The sequence below is a fragment of the Triturus cristatus genome, chromosome 8 (genome assembly GCF_964204655.1).
Source record: "Triturus cristatus chromosome 8, aTriCri1.1, whole genome shotgun sequence".
NCBI classification, from domain to species: Eukaryota; Metazoa; Chordata; class Amphibia; order Caudata; family Salamandridae; genus Triturus; species Triturus cristatus.
In genome coordinates, this window is record NC_140591.1 from 1,559,549,797 (window position 1) to 1,559,569,723 (window position 19,927).

Genomic DNA, 19,927 nt, shown 5'->3' on the forward strand with positions numbered 1-19,927 from the left:
GCACCCCTAATAAGGACATGTTCACTAAATATGGACTAGTCGCCGTAGCTTATAGCAAGTTGTGGCATAAATATACCAAGAAGGACCCCGAAAGTCAGTGGCCACTGATGGGATCCTTCGACGACCACAAGATAGAAGCGCTAGAAGTAGCTCTGCGTAGCAATAAGACGACGCCTACTATGCTTGACAGTATTGGCATGTGGCGCAAAGAAGCGACGCAACGGAAAAAGAGGGAAGAAATAAAAGCAGAAAAGGAATTACGAAAGGCAGCTCACCTTGCCGCTAGAAAGTTAGAAGAAGACATAAAGGAGAGAAGGGAAACTAAACTAAGACAGGAGCCCGAAACCTCAGACCAGTACGCTGTTAGGACCCCTTCTTTGCTCTACCCTGAGTTGTCCTCCAAGCAGCGAACGAATGACGAATTACTGTTAGGTCCCCCGATCATTTACATGCCCCCTCCGTATGCACCCTCCCAATCAGTAGTGCAACACCCACAACCCCCGAACACGAGCGAAAGCAGTACAGGGGCCTCGGCCCTCACGGCCTCCGCGCCGGCTGAGCCTCTTGTACTGAACCCAATGTCGACTACAACGCTAGATGACCATGAGAGGGGAAAGAAAGAGTCCACCAGAATGAATCGATTAACTAAGGATGAACGAACAGGAATCGACAAGATAGTAAAGGCACTGGTAGGATCCTTTTTGACCTTACAAAAACTAAAATAACGCTAGGAGTTAGCCCTTTGTGGGACATATGAAACCAAGGGAAGGAGTCAAGCTCACGGTCGAGACGACCACGAGGTAGCCCGACTCCATTACTCTCGCTACCTAAACATGTCTGCCCTACTGCCCACCCCGCCCAATAAGCATGACAAAATCCCGCACAAACGGAAGCCTGCTGACACCCACCATCGACGTCACCGAACTAGGGCTAGATCGCGCACAATTGGGCTATGTTATTTTTCCGATTGCACAGTCACCTCCTTGTGCTCGTCATCAGACTACAAATATGTACAAACACTCCAACGAAGTAATGTAGTTATAACATTTTAATAACTTATAGGATATAACAAACACACCAACAGGGTAAACAGGTTAAAACACGTTTTAAAACAACTATTTACATGACAGTCTGCTGCAACCTCCATCCCAAAGCCTTAACGTCCACGTGACACCGTCCTCGCCTCTCCTTCCTCGAAATTGCAACATTGGCCTGTTTTGGGCGGTCCCTCTTAGTTGACTTTGGGCTATAAAAGCCATGCAAAAATCCATTGACATCAGTGGCGAGCGATTGTGCGAATAGGCCGGAGGCTATACGAAGCGCCGAAGTTCTGGCAACACCAAGGCGGAGCCCGCCACGCTGTGCGGACCTTCCCGTTTTCTTTCTTCTTTCTTCAATTATGGCTGCTGCCCTGGCGGAGGGAGGCGACGCGGACGGACCTCCCCCACCTCCCCAGGTGGAGGCTTGCCAGGCACCCCAACCGCCTTTGACTCGCCGGCCAGCTAAGCTGCACCCAACCGTCTTTGACTCGCCGGCCAGCTAGGCTGCACCCAACCGTCTTTAATTCGCCGGCCAGCTAAGCTGCACCCAGCCATCTTTTTCATCGGCCTGCTGAATTTCACCCTGGCGCGCCGTGCGGATCTTCCCATTTGCTTCTTCCTTCAATAATGGAGGGTGCCCTGGCGGGGGGAGGCGACGCGGACGGGCCTCCCCCACCTCCCCAGGTGGAGGCTCGCCAGCAGATGAGGGCACCCCAAACCGCATCTTTCACACGTCAGCCAGCTGAGTTGCGCCTTGCCACTTCATTCGCCGTTCGGCTGAGCCGGCACCCCTGCACGCGGCCGCCAGGCAACCACCCAAGCACCGGGTTCACCAGGACTGCCGCTAGCACCCGACGTGAGGAGTGGGCCCCCGCAGCAAGGTAATCGGGGACCCACCCCGGTGCTGATACCATCCAAACTGCTGTCGTCACTGCTACTGGAATCTCCCCGGTGGCAGTACCATCCGAACTGCCGCTGTTACTGCTGCTGGCTCCTCTCCGGTGACTGTACCGAAGAGCTGCTGCTACTGCTGCCCTTGAACTCCGGCGGTTGACCCCTCCGGTTCCAGGCCTGGCCCACCGTGAGACAATTCTGGACTCGAAAGCTTGTTTGCTAGGGCATGGGCCCCACTCTTGACAGAACGCTCCCCTCAGCCTTGCAGAATTGGTTGGAGTCATTTGACGTTCGACTCCTGTGGACTTCCGGTAAGGACAAAACCACCACCATTGCTCTTTTTGCCCCCGGGCGGCAGCCACCTTGCCTCCGCTTGATACAGTGAGACAGTAAAGCGTCGGCGGAAGAACCCGCCTGCTGCCCCGCCCTAAGAACAAACCGTGGCATTGCTACAAGGTTGCAGTGACGCAAAGTTGACGCTAACGAAAGTTCTCGAACTACCGAAAGGGATTCTGGTTCAACTGCTAATTCATGGAAAGACTTAGACTGTGCACTGGCCCGACCCCGCCCTAAGATGGCGCTGATGTAGGAGTGGCCCACAACTCCTTGTGGCGTTCCAGTCACGTGACATTCGTGTTAAAAAGAGATATATATACATGTATGCGATGCTTTCACACATGGCGGTGGGGGCGTGGGGGGAACCGATTTTTATGTTAATCCAGTGTTGCTCATGTTGCTCGACGCCTCTCACACCGTGGCCGGTCTATGGCGGCTGTAGGCCCGTATTTCCATACTGACATTGTTTTAAATAAAGGGCTTCTTAAAAAGGAATTACGAACTCAGTGTCATGACTAATCATCTAGGTTGTTGAAGGTTTTTCTTTTGAATAAATGATTGTTACTCCTAAGCGAAAGCATACAGATAATACAGACACAATTTGCCTAAAAATCTTTTTGTTTAACGGAATTTGTACCCATCACGCCTGCCCTTTTTCCAAGAATTGTCAAATCAATAATGAACTATAACTTAAGGTATATGTCGCATGCAAGGTATGGTATCCTGCACCATAATACACGACCAATTGAGAAATACATGCACGACCAGGGAACGCGAATTTAGGAGATGAATGAACTAGAGCATCTTTGCCTCAAACTAAAGAATAATGGGTCCGTGGTATTACCCAACCCTGCGGCTAGCCTGGTACATGGTAGGTAGAACCTTTCGTGTCTGCGCGCGCTGGGGTATTTTGAATACTGCACCTCCCCTCCCCTCTTATTTCCCCTCTATAGGTCACGACGAAGTTCCGACTGAAGAGTGGAGTGGACATGGACCGCACCAAGTTCAATATCAGGGAAAACATAGACAAACGTTGTGAGATAGTGTGTAAAATTACAGACCACCATTGAGAACATGAAAAACTGTATGATCTGATTGTGCGTGTGTACTACGATTATACGATATGAATGTGTATGCATTTCATGTTCGGATCACTTGAAGAGAGCGTCATTGTATGATTGAAGTGTGCGTCCACCGATCAAAGGGAGGAGAATAAAGGGTCAGACAACCCATAAGATGAACTACAAAATACTGAAGGTACGCAGCATGCATAGGAATAGAGGACAGGAAAGGAGAGGTCCCCGTGCTCGACGCAGCCCTGAGTCTCCGTCTTGATGCATGTACTGTCACACCCTATCCGGCATTTGTGTGTACGTGGTCACCGAATTTATGTCTTTTCCCCGCTTGTGTTTTCTTACATGGAACAGACCCATGCTACTCCATGTTGTGTGTGCACCAAGTGGCCTATTATCTTACCCATCTCTCTCTCTCTTGTTTTGTGTCGTATGTACACCAGAATAGCCTACTTGATGCACACGTCTCTCTCTCTCTCTCTCTCTCTCTCTCTCTCTCTCTCTCTCTCTCTCTCTCTCTCTCTCTCTCTCTCTCTCTCTCTCTCTCTCTCTCTCTCTCTCTCTCTCTCTCTCTCTCTCTCTCTCTCTCTCTCTCTCTCTCTCTCTCACACTCTCTCACACTCTCTCCCCCTCCCTCGAAAAAGGCTCTTTCTTGCCCTCTTTCTTCTTGAATAAATTAACGACATACACCTCTTTGGTAAGTGTATGATTGGCCTGAACACAGTGGTGTTCGAACAAATTGACAGAAACAAAAACGACCATACTTTACCACGTTACTACCTCTCCTTTTTACAAACATTAAGCCTAATCGGCTGAGAAGGAAAGGACAGGTAAGACGACTGATGTCTCCCAATCTGACCCACAACACGGGGACTATATGTCAGTGGTTTTTGTTCTTAAAGGACACCATCTCCACCACCCAGAATTACCCCTGACCAATTAGCCCGGAATAGAATGTCTAAAGCACCCTGTTCTCCCAAAGATAACTCCAGCCCTATACTAGCCGTCTCAGAGTATCCCGAACGAAACAGCTGATGGCCCCTGTTTTAAACTGATAAAGGGTCACCTACTGTATGAAAAGGATACTCGTGAACGCATGACCATAGCACCTCGCACTTACGGGTATTACCAAACCTTGCATTATAGGGCGCAGAAACTGACACCTAGAAGGCCAGACGATGGACAGGGACACCCACAGAACCCTGCACCACAGCAGTAATTAATAGATTAGTAACACGCACATTAACATCAGAGTTAATAGACACCAATCATATAGTAACAGATAAGAGCATTTCCGCAACTACTCAGTGGTTGGGAGAGAGAATGAAGTATGTAAATGTCTTCCCTGCCAAAATCTCTAAGACTTTAGTTTCTTATGACCTATTCAAGGATAACCTGCAGCCATCGGAAGAGAGGGGTCGGATGTGACGCACAGTCTGGCTGCGGATCATAAAACATCTATGACATCGACCAAGGGGGAAGCGACGAAGCAACAAGAGTGTGAGACGAGGCACCATTATCAGAACGATGAGCGCGAAGGGCTACATCGAGGCCCCTGCTCACTGACCAGCGTGCCTGAAATCTCAACCCGTCGGGCCCGATTGATGGGCCCAGTGCTGAAAAGATTCTGCCCCCCCCCCCTTTGGTCCGCATTTTTGATCCGACCCCATGCCACCCCATTCTCTCTTCCTCTTTCATTTTGGACTATGACTTTGACCTACTACCGAGGAACAAAAGGCCGGCACCCTGTCTCAAAGGTACCTGTGGTGAACTGTGTTAAGGAACAGGACTGTGAGCAAAGAACAGTGAATGGTCACACCCTGCCACGTGAAGAAATCGGATGTGAGCTGGACCTTAGTTCCACCGCCGGTGCTCAACAGTGCCAACGAAAGAAGAACAACAATGAGAGCTTACCAGTGATAGCTCTTTATAAAACAAGGACACTGGAAAGAAGAACACATGTCAAAGTTAAAAATACTCTCCCAACCACCTTATTATATTAACTATCTTCTTATCAAGTTTTCATGATGTTGCATCGATCACTTCCGACTGTACACTGAGAAGTTAAGAAAATGTAACTTTGTATAGTAACACCAGCCATGTACACGACTATACTGCAACTTTGAATGCACTTCCTCCTCGCCTACTTTATCAAACTGTATGAGACAATGTACAAATGTGTCAGATTACTCTAGCCTACCCTAACGACTCTGTATTTTTTAAATGTGTGACGAACATTGGCGATGCTGTAACTGAAAGGCTAACAAAGGTGAATATTGGCCGGACAAGCTGGCGAGATATGTTAAAAGGGAGGACTGTGGAAATTTAGCCTGCAAACTGAACATTATCTGCGCCATCTTGCCCCTCCCCAGCACCACGCGCAGCGAATGCACAGCCGCCATTTTAGGCACCCCACTCTCTCCCCGCTCACTCTCGACCGCCAGCGCTTTCCACTGGCGCTGCAAGCATCCCCCGCGCGCCGGCCACCCCCGCTCTCTCATACAGGCCATAAACCCTCTCCTTCTGCGCGACCCTGCTACGGAACCACTTCCAACCGACAACCCATACATGGTCATGCCTCTCCTTTGATAACCCCCCTTCCTCAGCGCCCCATTGTCTGAACTGGTCCCAGGCCATCACCTAGCCCTGCGGATGCAGTTTACTGCCCCTACTGTAAGGGAAACACCCCACATCAAAGGGATTACAGTAGATCAAAGCCCCTACCCCCTGAGACCCGGCCAGTTGCACACACCCCCGGGAATTAGCGGAATTCCCTGCTGCGCGATAGCCATCTCCCACTGCGGGTAGGGTGGGAACTTCTACTGTATCTATGTGTGGGATCGGATCTGAGCCGGGGCTTCAGGGGATGTTCTTTCAGGCATCAAGGGAATCTCAAGAATGTACTATGTGTAATAAAGCAATAAACCAGTGTATAAGAGACCAGGTCTCAGAGATGCAGTTAGAGCACCTCGTGACGATACCTTGCTGTCTGATCTGATGTGTTCTGCTCCGACGGAATAAAACTTTGTTTCCTGCCTTCCAGTCTCCGGCGCCTGCCTCTTTTATTGGTAAATTATCGAGTGGTATGAGAGGCGATTACCGCCGGGCAAATACTTGAAAGATTATCAACTGAAACTGCCGCTACCATTTAACACAGGGAGATCTACAAACGGAGAAATAGTGTCAACAAAGATTTCGGAAATCTGCTTCAGGGCCTCATCATTTCCCCCAATAGAAGGCCATTTTAAGGCTCTAAGATTGTTACTTACTAGTGGATCAATTACACTAATGTTAATATCTCCATTATTCAAGGGAGTTGATTGAAAAAAATGGGCTGCTAGTATCAAACATAGGGGATAATGATCACTGTCAGATCTGTCCTCAACTACCAAATCACGTAAAATTGGCCAAAGGCCAATGGATACCAGTATGTAACCAATACAGCTCTTACCGTTACTCCTGCTAAATGTAGCAGCGTTTGTGCTTTCAGAAGGCAATTGGCCATTACAAGCTCGAAGTCCATGTCCTGACACCAATCTTATTAACTGTGCAACGGCAACTGTGCAGGGTACTACCGGGATACTTTCCAAAGGGGGAATATTATTTGCCATCCCTTCTTCTTTGAACATATTTTCATATCCCAAAACAGGCTCAAATTTAAGACTAATATCGCCCCCCACAATTACCATTGCCCTTGGGTCAATTGAACTTAAAAATTGGTCTAGCTGTTCTATTACAAGGGATTATTTGCTAGATAAACTAGGTCTGTTATAAATATTTGTTATGTATAATTGATTTTTATCTTGTGTTCGTATCTTCACTCCCACTAAATCTTGTCATGGAAAATCCAATTGAAATATATCAGTACTTAGAGTAAATTTTATCCAGATAACAAGACCCCCCGAAGGCCTCCCTCTAACCGAAGGAATAGCATTAACGCTATATGTTTTAAATTCTACTTTATGAGGGATTACCAAGGCCCAAGTTTCTTGCAAAAGGATTATTTCACTTTGTCCAATGTACTTTTATCACTCTACATCAACATGTTTTCTTGTCATCTCCGCTATATTCCATGATGAAAATTGTATTTCTGGTTGCCATTCATTACTTTGCCATTGATGTCCTGACTCTCTCAGAGACCTGGTTGGACGATAACTCGATGCCTGACATCATTGCCGCTCTCCCAGGGGGCTATGATGCCATATGGCAGAACCGACCGGGAGGTGCTCGGGGGGGAGGGGTAGCAATCCTCTTTAAAAAGAGCCTATCAGTTGAGAGACTGCTATCTGAATCAGTGGACTTAGCTGTCTTGCTTGGGGTAAAGATAACAACGAACAATGTCTGCTGGGTGGTTTTGTCAGTCTACCGCCCACCAAAATCTACCCCACTCTTTTATGAGCTCTTTGGACCTATTATGTCGGACCTACGTTCCCGATACACGAAAATCTTGGTGACAGGAGATTTTAATCTGCACTGGGATAACCCCCATTGGGACTTAGCCACTCGTCAATTGGATACTATAATGACTGCCCTGAGTTTTATACAATTTGTGGATGCTCCCACACATATTAAAGGCCATGTTCTTGACCTTGTGTGGACGACAGACACAAATGTCACTCTTAAAGATGTTACACAATGTATATGGTCAGATCACCATTTAGTGATGACCATATACATAACACATCGCTGGAAACCAGGAGAACCCGTAAATGGGCTGAGGTTGATTTAATAGCTCTGACTAAGGTGCTATCGCCAATGAATCAGTCCTCAGACCTGGAAGGTAGCCTGGACCGAGAATACACGGATCTAACACAGAGCCTAGCTCAGGCTATTGACCAGATACCGCCAGTAAAATCACAGTTGATAAGGGGACCAGGTAAGGGGGCCCCCTGGTTTACGCCATCATTAAGGGAGCATAAAAGAAAGCTCAGAGCCTTGGAAAGAGGCTGGAGGAAAACCAAGCAAGACACAGCTAGGAATCTTTATAAAGCCTCCCTCAATCTATATAAAAAGCTCATTGTCCTAGCTAAAGCGGAATATTATGAGTCCCGCCTGAGTAAGGCAGTCAAAATCCAGAAAGAGACGTTTAAAATCCTGTCAGAGTTAAGTAAAAAACCTGAAAATTCCAAGTCCCTTATAAATTGTAACTCCTTTCAGGAGTACTTTTTAGAAAAAGTAAAGGCCATTATCACGGAAATAAAGAGTGGGATGGTAAATGGAACCGCCATAACTTCGGCCCAGTATAATCCAGTTGATTGTACTATTACAGCATTTCCAGAGCTGGATGAGCTGAGTTTGGAGAAACTGATGGGAAAAATCAAATCTGGCTCTCCAGCAGATCCGTGCCCACCCAGCGTTTTTCGTGCAGCTCGTCCCTTATTGGAGAAATGTATCATTTCCCTCCTCAATAGATCTCTGGAAACAGGGTATCTACCGGTGGAATTTAAGGAGGCACAGGTAAGACCCCTACTGAAGAAACCCGGTGCAGATCCTGCAGTGTTAAAGAACTACAGGCCTATTTCCCAATTGCCTTTCCTCTCTAAAATACTGGAACAACATGTATTAAAATCCCTGTCCCTGTATCTGGAGTCTCACCATCTACTCCATGAGCGGCAGGCAGGATTCCGAGCTCATCACAGCACCGAGTTGGTGATGCTCTCGGTGCTGGATGAATTAAGAGGCTTGGCTGACTGCAAGAAACCGAGCGCCCTGATCCTGTTAGATCTATCAGCGGCGTTCGATACGGTCAGTCATGCCTTACTCTTGGAGAGATTGAATGACTTTGGGATCAAAGGCCTGGCCTTTAAGTGGCTGCAATCCTTCCTCTCGGGAAGAACACAAAGGATACTACGGGGGGATCAAACATCTGAGGTGGGGACCTTGGAATGTGGGGTGCCACAGGGTTCAGCCCTGTCCCCATTGCTATTTAATCTCTACTTACAACCTTTGATTGCATCACTGGCCAGCAGGGGCTGTAGAGTCTTTAACTATGCGGACGATACACAGCTGCTGCTGAGTGTTGACAATTCAAGGACCGCGCAACTCAATGCTCAGAATATCTTGAGGTACACTGTACAATGGATGACTGGAAATCTATTGAATATTAATCCAGATAAGACCGAGGTATTGGTGATCCCATCCAATGCCTCACCTTGGAGTGACCTCTATTGGCCAGCGGAGTCGGGCCCTGCTCCAAAACCAAGTATGAATGTAAAAAGTTTGGGGATCAAACTGGATTGTGATCTATCGATGTCCAGTCAAATTTCCTCTCTGGTGGGTAGGTGTACAAATATCATCCGACAGTTGCGGAAGCTAACCCCTGTCCTCTCCTAATCAATGATGCGCTCAATCGTAGCAGCAACCGTCATCTCAAGGATAGACTACGGAAACGCTCTCTATCTTGGCCTACCTAAAACTCTCACTAACAGATTGCAGGTCGTCGGATATGACCACTTGACGAATATGTATGATGTACGATATAAGAAATGTGAAAAAGGCAATAAAAATAAGTTTAAAAAAAAAAAACAGATTGCAGGTCGTGATGAATGATGCTGCACGACTAATTTTTAGACTCCCAAGGAGAACTAAGGCCTCTCCTTTGCTCCACAGTCTGCACTGGCTCCCCATCAAAGTGCGAGTGGAATTTAAGAACTTATGCACGGCTCATAAGGCAATATACGGTCAGGCACCAGCTTACATCACAGATCGTTTGGAGGTGTACAGCCCAGTGAGAACACTTAGATCCTCAGATTCTCAGTTATTGGCCTGCCCCCGTTACAATCTTGTAACTAAGGGAGGAAGAGCCTTCTCTGTATTAGTCCCTCAGCTATGGAACACGCTGCCTGAGGTGCTGCGCAGGGAGGGGATCCTCCTGTGGTTTAGAAGGATACTAAAAACACTGCTGTTTAAAAGAACCCTTGGTGTAAACTAGACCAGGAAGTGCCTTTCATTTTGTGTTTGCCTAGTTTATTGTTGTTACCACCGATTTCCGAGCGCCTAGAGACCTGTAGGTGATTGGGCGCGATATAAATCTAACATAACAATAACAATAACAATAACTTATTTTCTGATTGAGTACTACTTCCACCTCATTCCTGGTTCCTACAGTATCCTGACCCTTATTATCATTGTTACGATTATAATTAAAATAATCCACTTCATTATTTTCTACTGGCTGGTTAACCTCGACTGCAAGCACACTCTCGTCAGGCAAAATCACTGACAGTACCTCTGATATGTCATGAAGCGTAGCTGCTTCTTGTTTGTTTGCAAAACAAAGTTCTGACGCCTGAGAACAATCTGATAACTGCGACTCACATTGTAATACAGATAATTGTCAGTCTTGGGCATTTAGATCTGATAGAGCCTGAAACCTGTTAGAAAGAGAAATTGGAGCGGCGTTATACGCAAAAGGCCCGAGTGGAGGTTAATAGAAGTATCCCAAGGGAAGGGCACAAATGCTAGTACTCTGAGTATAGGGTGAGTCACCAACATTTTGTAAACTACGAACCATCTGTGGCCTGCGGAAATTAATCACAATGCAGTCACCATAAATACACTTGGAAGAAGGACCAACCCACCCAACTCTGTGGACCATTAAGATCTCCTTTATAGCAGACGGATGGAATCTTTTGTGTTTTATTAACCAATCGATGGTTTTATTGCGTAAATCAACCCACGTCTCCTTCTGATCCTCCCTATGCGGAGGGACACCAGCCAGAACTAGAACATAGGGACATGTGGCTGGCGGTAGGTTCAACACATCAATATTAGGCTTCAAACAATTCTTGGTTTTATTATTTACTGTATTGTTGGTCCCAGTGCCTGTAGCATTCAGAATCAATATTGTGCGAACCTACATGTTTCATGTTCAAACCTTTGGGCACTCCCTGTGTTTTCCCTTTCATAGCATTATGATTCATCAAAGTGCAATCCTTAACTTTACCGTCTAAATTTAGCAAATTTGCAGGTAGATTACCATCTACTACTGCCTTCGGACCTTCTCTCACTGTAGCATTTGGTTTTTGAATTACATTATTGCTACTTAGATTGTTTAAGTTATTTATGGCAATATGCATTCGATCTAGTTTTTCCCATAGAAGGGTACATTTCTTTTCAAACAATTCTTCAACACAAGCTAGCATTGTACTTAATACAGAGTCCTCAACTATAGCAGGAGTAGCAGTCATAGCGTCCGCAGTATTATCATGTCTTACATTAGTCTGTGTGCCAACCGAAATAGCTTTCAGTGTGTCATAAGCAATTACATTTTTAGCATGATTATCCAGCTCTTTGCTTTTTGGGCACTCCGCTGTCGTTTTGTTCATGGCTCTATCTCCTTTCTTACATCAGAGGTTTTGGAACCACTTGCTCTGGTGGCTATACAAGGTACTTCTGAAACCGCAGGTAGCGTTAAATCCGTAACTAATACAGGTGGATTCGATAACACGTTTGAAGATATTGTAGGTGATGATGTTTGTGCAAAGTCCCCCAAGTTAGAATGAGAAATACCCAGCGATAGACCTCTCTGCAAGGTAGATGGATCCAAGGAAAGACACTGTTAAGTTATTTCTATTTCACGAGTCAGTAATGACTCTGCCCTAGCTAAAAATGCGTCCAGTGTACCCACAACTCCTTTATGCTTATTCATAGTAGGACTTAGAAACACCAATCCCTATACCAAACCTCACAGATGAACACAAATACTATGATGTAGATTATGAGTACACAACAGTACCTGCATACTACAGCTTATGACCACACCGGTGTCCAAGATGTCAGAGAGATGGCCCAGCCTGGCCTCCTCTGGGCTCTGACGGGCACAGATGGGCATGCACTTGGCCCAGGCATGCCCGCGTGCGTCCTGCACTGCGGGAGCCAACTGCCCCTTTTGAAGCTTCTCCTGATGCTTCTGCAATGATGTGGTTGGCTGTGCGCCATGCACAGCAGGCTGGGTATTGCGGTCCCCCTGGACCGTGCGTGGCAATGGAGGCAGGTGGAGGCAGAAAAAGATCCGTGTCAGCAGCTACCCTGAGCAGGAATGGCAGCAGGTAATTGTAGGTGCTATGCAGCAGAAGAGAGAAGCGGAACCCACATCACGGGTGCCTGCAGCCGCTTTTGAAGCACCTCCTGGTGTTTCTGCATTGACGTGGTTGACTCTGCACCACGCACAGCAGGCTGGGTGTTGCGGTCCCCCTGGACCGTGTGTGGCAATGGAGGCAGGTGGAGGCAGAAAAATATCCGTGTCAGCAGCCCCCCTGAGCAGGAATGGCAGCAGGTAATTGTAGGCGCTATGCGGCAGAGCAGAGAAGCAGGACCCGCGTTGCGGGTGCCCGCAGCCGCTTTTGAAGCACCTCCTGGCGCTTCTGCAGTGACATGGTTTGCTGTGTGCCACGCACAGCAGGCTGGGTGTTGCGTCCCCCTGGACTGTGCGTGGCAATAGAGGCAGGTGGAGGCAGAAAAAGATCTGTGTCAGCAGCTACCATGAGCAGGAATGGCAGCAGGTAATTGTAGGTGCAAATAGGGATGTGTGATAAAAGACATACAGCTACCCTGACAGTAACAGAAATAGAGGTTTGAACAAAAGTAAAAGAGCAGACATTTTACTTAACAGTTTCCACAATCTGTGTCTGGTGTGGTGCCCATCTGGGTTTTGGTACAAAGGTAGGAACAGAAGTCAATATTGTGGATGGTGCTGAATGGGACAACAAAATAGTGCACACTTTAAAACCTCCCCCACCCTCCTGGCTCTTCCAAATGAAATAGGCATGATTTCCTTCTCCCCTTCAGATCATCCTAATTCAGCACCTGGCTACCCTCAAAGGGCCTATAAAAAGATGAAAGTATGAAAAGTTCCACCTGCGAGGTTGACTTTTCTCATTTTGAGAATAGATGTGGTTTACAAGTTTGAAATTGTAATTTTTTAATCATGGGGCAAAGGTGTGTATTAAGTTGCTTATCTTCAAGGGTGCATCCTGTCGGATTTAGTTTTGAGTGCCAATAGCAAAGTCTCTCATCTGCCTATGTATATGCACCTAAACATGAATTTCAGACGTGCTCCTTTTAATCAGATCTTGAAGCCATCACAATATTGAGGGAACAGTAGGCATCTTCCAGGGCATTGCTATGCTCCGTTTCCCCAGGTGCAAAGCAAGGTCTACAAAGCTGGATTTGTTTTTGGCTTGCATCTAGTGAATTGACACTGCCGAAAGTAGTAAGTAGCAGTCATGCTGTCAGTGCTATCAACAAGCCAAGTAGGGAGTGTAGGAGAGTAGGATCTGCCTCTTATGATTACCCCCACTTTTTGCTGGTGTTTCACTGTTTTTCGACTTTAGTCTCGCTGGGACCCTGCTATTCAGGGCCCCAGCCTAGCTGCTTCCTCTCTAAATTCATTGCATGTACTTTAGGTACACCACAGATTGGATCCTGAGGTACCCTTCAGAGTCCTGAAAGAAACACCACATAACTAGCAGAATATCTGACATGGTGTGAGACTCTGCTGACGGTTGAGTAAACACATAGACAATATGCTATAGAGCCTTCTGATCCATCATACAGATCGACATTGCGTTTGATGGTCAAGAGATTGAGGCCTAAGTATCACATTATGATTTATACACTTTATTAGCAGAGTGACTATCTTATGATCCTGATGAATGCCTCAAACTATTTTGTCACCTGGGCAAAAACATGTTGATCACTAGAAAGGGTATTTACTTTCAACGCTATAATCACTTGCATTTTAACTGACTACTACACAGGTAGGAAGAATAAAGGTGTTGCCCCTATGTAGATAGCTTTTTAAATACACTTATTCTTTCTTTTTTTGCACTCTGCTCCTCCTTACCATATTGAGTTGGTAGAACCAACCCGTGCTTTGCACTCCTGCTCCTTCCCTCTTGGGTGAAGTCGTAGCTCACACGGGGTACCTTGCGGTCCCCGTGTGTTGGAGGAACCCAATGATGAAGCATGTCACCCTCAGGTGAGTGAGGGTTTCCATCCATAACTTTGTTATGCCCGTTTCCCATTGCTATTTTTACTAGTTTTTCTAAGAGCGCTACCCTATACTAAGTGTGTGTACCATATACTTTGGAAGAGATATAGGAAAAAAATATCTATTAGGTAGCCTAGTTCTTCCCTTGACCCTCCACGTGTGAGAAGGTACTCCAAAGGCCTACCAGGGGCTGAAGCATGTATTATGTCACCCCTGGAAAGCCACCGAAAATGACACCACAGGTCTGCCACAGCAGCCTGGGTAAGGTGGTACATGTACCCCTTAGGTTCACTATACCTCACCACTCACTGCACATAGTAACCTATTAGTCACCCCTATAGCAGGCCTTATCAATCCTGAAGGCAGGGTGCTTGGTTATATTTGAGAGGGTGCCCAAGCATTTGCTGAGCCCCTCTGCAGCCTTTGGAATCTCTTTTCCGGGGTTGTCAGTGGTGCAGCCTGACCATATACTCTTAAATGCATTATACCATAAATGGTTAATGCTAACTTTGGACTAGCTACATGGAAACCTGTTGTGTTTGGTGTCAAACACCTTGGAATCATACGCCCACATCAGTTCTTGATGTGAGGATATGATCCCACCCTTCTAGAGGGAGAGACATGGCAGTACTGGTATTCCCGGTAGAAATCTAAGAGAGCCTTGGCATCACAAAATGGATGCTGCAGCCACAGACACAGGTCTGGCCTCCTGCTGCTGACCGAAACTCAGGCAGGGGAGGCCTGGACAATAGGTTTCCTGTCCCAGGATGGTGTAACCACCTCCCATACAGGCTGATGTGTATTTGGGCTTGTTGGGAGCACTCAGAGTGATTTGAAGTCCTGCACTGGGGGCACATTTGGTGTCCCTGTGCATAGTCCAGCTCAAACCAGCCCTACTCTGGCACAACACTGGACAAAGGAAATGGGTGTAGCCACCCCTCTTTCCAAACCCTCCCATAGGAGTGTCCCTAGAGCTAGTCTAACCCCTTACTTAGGTATAAGTTAGGAACCTCTGTAACCAGAACTTTAGATATCCCGGGACAAAACTCTGAAGCTGAATTCTTGAACTTTGATGCTCTACTAATGACTCGAGGACTGAAGAAATCTCCCTTAGGGTCAATGAGTGACTCTCCTGCTTGTCAGACACTAATGAAGCATTTTGCATCTCCGAAGATCCTGCCGGACTCTGAAGTGATTACAGCCCAGGAAGAGGATTTCCAGACATCTCAGAGGCCATCCCGAGTCCCCAGCAAAGCTGAGACCCACAGCCCTCGTGAGTAGCGTGGAACCAGAACTCCTGGTCACTGTGCACTTTTGCAAGTGGATTGACTTTTCAACTTCTCTTGAAGTTGTGCTTGGGGTTACTTGTAGCCCCCACCTCGAACAGAGAATCCACCGAAGATTGTTGGCCTAGTTACCCCGAGTGACCATTTTGTGTTTCCTCTCGAGGCTCCTTCGCGATCCCTGGTCCGTCGACTGGTGGGTCCCTGAGAAGGCAACTTTGATTTTCCTTGGGCTTCCCTATTGCTCCAGACGTGCCCATACTCCCCTCCAAGTGGTGAGTCCTTCAGACCTTGCTGGTCTACACCAAAGCATCTTTCTCCTTTCTGCGTGGGTTGCTGTTGCCAAGACTTGTTGTGTCCAATCCTGGCAACGATGCTGCAGCATTCAACATCCTTTGTGGGACAGCTCGAACCCAGCTCCTGGTTGTCCTCGATGCCTCCTGGTCCTCGTCGCTGAAGAATCAATCTTCACCTTCTTCACATGAAATACCTGACATTGGTGGGCATCCACCTATCGTCCTCCTGATCTCTGGCCTCTCTTGTTTCAAGTGTCTTCTCATCTTCAATCCAGGCTTGGATCTCTTCAGACACTTCGCATCTTCCCGGCAGAAGCACTTCTTTTCCAGCTCCCACTGAAATCTGTGACGTGACCTGACACCATTTGACACCTATGCACCTGGCTTTCCTGGGTGAGGTAACACCAGTACTCTGGTGATCAGGTGGGTGTTGACCCTAGAACTTCCTAAATCCCAAAGGGTTTGGTCTTGACTCCTCTCTAAGTGTTCCTAATCTTTAAAAATCTAACCGCAACGTTTCCCATAGAAGCTAACTGGAGCTTGCAGCTATGTTCTCACACTGCACATGGCCCCTGTGTCACTACCTTGGGTGGTTCCTTGGGTCCCAGTGATTCTACAGGCTCTAGGCCTTGTGTCTAGCAAAGTTGTGGTTCTTATACCACTATTTTAGTATATGGTTTGGCTCGCCCCTAGGTCATGATGTTTGTTTGTGCTATTTTACTGTCATATTTGAAGTGTAACTTATGTGTTTTGATCTCTAGTCTCGTAAAGAGACTAGGAGGGTGTGTTTAGAAATAAATACATATATGTTATATATATTTACCTGGTGTGGCTGTCTTTCATTTAGCCATTCAAGAGATTATAGACTGGTAAAACAAGCTGCTTTACATTCCTTCAAGACTTAGCCTGAAGGCTGCTCTCCATAGATACCACTAGGATAGCTTCCAATAACGGTTGTCTTTAACCTATCATCAATAAGGGGTTGTTTGGACTGGTACAGGGTGCCCACTATAACTAGTGGACAGCATATACCAGGCCAACTTCTCACAGGGAGGTCTAGTAGGTACTCATGTGCGTGCAATACCATACTATGTGGAAGAAGTGCACTAGTGTGATTTGACATCTGTGGCATTTGGGTAATTTCCATGGAAGCTCTGTATATATGTTGCTGAGTCATGCCAGGGAAAATATGTGCAATTCAGTTGTGCATACTTCAAGCGAGCATTTTTGTTCACTTTTTCAGTGTATTCCAGCATGCACCTCCCATTCGTTTAAAAAAATGTCTTCTCCCATTTAGTGCTCCCATTTGATTGTCTGTGCATTAGTGGTGTTAAAGAATGTAGGTGCCACGGCTCAGTGCATACATGTCCCTGCTTTGAGTTGTATCTCCTATGCCAGTATTGTGGTCAGTACCCTCTGACTTCACTAGTTCTGCTGCCCCCTTCCCTGTGTGGCATTCTTTAAGCATGTTTTATGGTCAAGAATTGGCCCTTATCTAAGCAATAGTCCTCCACTAGATTGTCAAGTTCAAGAAGCTTACCGTCAGTGTATAAGTCAACCATCATGGTGCTTTAAGCCTGGTACCACACTTGTGTTGCATAATTTCTCAGCAACAGTGACTAGACTCAATGCCGCCCATAGTTGGAGATCTGTTAAATATGGGGTATTAATCCCCAGTCTCCTGGAACAGGTGTTTAATAGCTCTCAATGGTCTACGTAGGGGTGCTTATTTTATACCCTAGTGTATAGCACCTTTGGAAGGTGCCTGTCACCTAAAATGTACCTGATGTCTCTCCTTTTGGCATCCATTTCCACTGCGAGCCACCTTGCCAGCCATAAAAAAGTACGAGTATATACTAGGTCTTGTGGTTATGCACTCTTATTTCACCTCTTTCAGTGGGAGCTTTGTTTTGTCTAATTGTTCCCTATATCAATTTTTATAATATTGAATATCAGATTGCGGAATAAAGATTTCTCTGGGCTATGGCCATAAGAAAATATAGGAAACAAGGGAGGACAATCACTTTGATAGTAGTTGCTAATCCAAGAGGGGAAATCAGGAACCTGTGACAAAACTAGAGAGCCTGCATATTTATCTAGGTTGTCCTCCCTCAGTTTCAAATTTCTGTGATAAAATGGGTGCCAGTTCTTAAATAGGAACAGATAATACTTCTCCCATGTAACCTTTAGACCTGACGGTTCTCTGAATTCACTCAGTAACTGTTTAAGTTGGGGTAAAGCTTACATCGGGTCTCTCAGAAACAGTAACTCTCTGTATGTGTACCATGCTGCTGCATGGTGCCTGTTTACTATTTGAATTCCCCAGGCAGAGCTCCTGGATCATAGCAAAAAGGACAAGGTCTGGATAATGGGCATACTTGTTGGGTGTTCCTTTACAGTTGCCACTTGTTTGAGAATACCTTTGGAGTGTGCACCTGATCCACAGGTTCTGAGTTAGTAGGTTTAGTCACTTCTGGAGACTACCACCGATCCCCACGGTGGTCAGCACTTTGAACAAGTATGGCCCCAATAAAGTATATTTTCTTTTGTCCTCATATGAGACAAGATGCAAGGAGCTTTTCTCTGTATTGCTGTCTTGGGCCTCACAGCTCCGATCCTCGACTTCTATGCATGGCCTCTTCCAATATTCAAGGGTTTCCAAAGTCCCACTTTGTACTCCTCACATTGTTCATTTTTGTCTTATTCCTTGGACCTCTGATGTTCATTTGGTCACACAGCTAATTGTTAAAAGGGTTTACCACACTCAAATCCATTTTCTTCACTCATTAGAGCAGTCCAACTTATAAATATACTGTGATCATCCAACCCAGTCAGTACACCCTGGTGGATCAAAGACTATCTATTTCAAACAGATTTCTCTTTATGCAAGTAAAATTCAAATAGAATAAAAAGAAACTGTGAATGTGCTTTCCCCACTCTTCCACTTGCAAAATGCTAAAGACCACTAGTGATAGGCTTACCTTAATGAATATGTTCATTATATTTGCTACAGTCTTACCTACTTCCTGCCTGTAAGATTGGACACCCAGACAGTGCAAAACCCTCTGGACATCATCTGCCTTCTCAACATCACATTTGTGGCAACACCTTTTCTCTTGGCCTCCCATCTTAGATAGGTTCTTCGGGGACCAGTAAATGCTATGCATTGTAAATAAATGGTAACTTCTCAGAGGTGCAGATTTAACAGTAGACCAAAGTGTAGACATTGATACTTGCCAAAACGTTATTTCATTCCAGCACTGGCAGGTCCTTTTTCCACACCTCCTCTAGAAGGGAAATTGGCCCATCTTCAACTAACACCAGCATCCTGTACCATTTTAGTACTTCCTTCTTCTTAGGGTGGGTGCTTTGCAGCTTTAATTCCCATTCCAGGTTCCTTTCTCCAAGATGTTCCAGCACTTCTGCTCAACTCACCAGTTGATAATATTTAAATTTGGAGATCTTCTTGCAAATAAGTTGTGACAGGTTGTCTCATGTTATTGAAACATCCTTTTCCATCAATTGTCCCCACTGTGTAATCCCTGCTTCTTTTAGAGTTTGAGACAGTGCACTCTTTAAACACTCTTGATTTTCTTTGGAATTCCCTATCGGAGCAGACTTGTTATAATATGGTATTTTTAGCAATTTAACTTGTGTCCATATCTTACATGAGCCTTTCAACATCTTCAATCTAATATACATCAGGACGTAACAAATTTTGGATGACCAAATTTCATTAAGAAATTGTCTCTTCCTTCTGGTGAATTTCTGGTAATGGCTTGGAACAATGGGGAAAACTGTTGAGATCCTACCCCTATGAGTTTTTTATATGTTTTTCAGCTGGAAAGCCCAACAATATAAGTGGCAATCTGGAAGGGATATACCACCATCTATTTCCCGCCTATGTAACTTCTTCCAGGCAATTATCGAACACTTATGGGCCCAAATAAAACTGCTCAGTTCCCCATGTAAATTTGTAACCACTCTGTATGAAATTCCAGCAGTGTAGCGT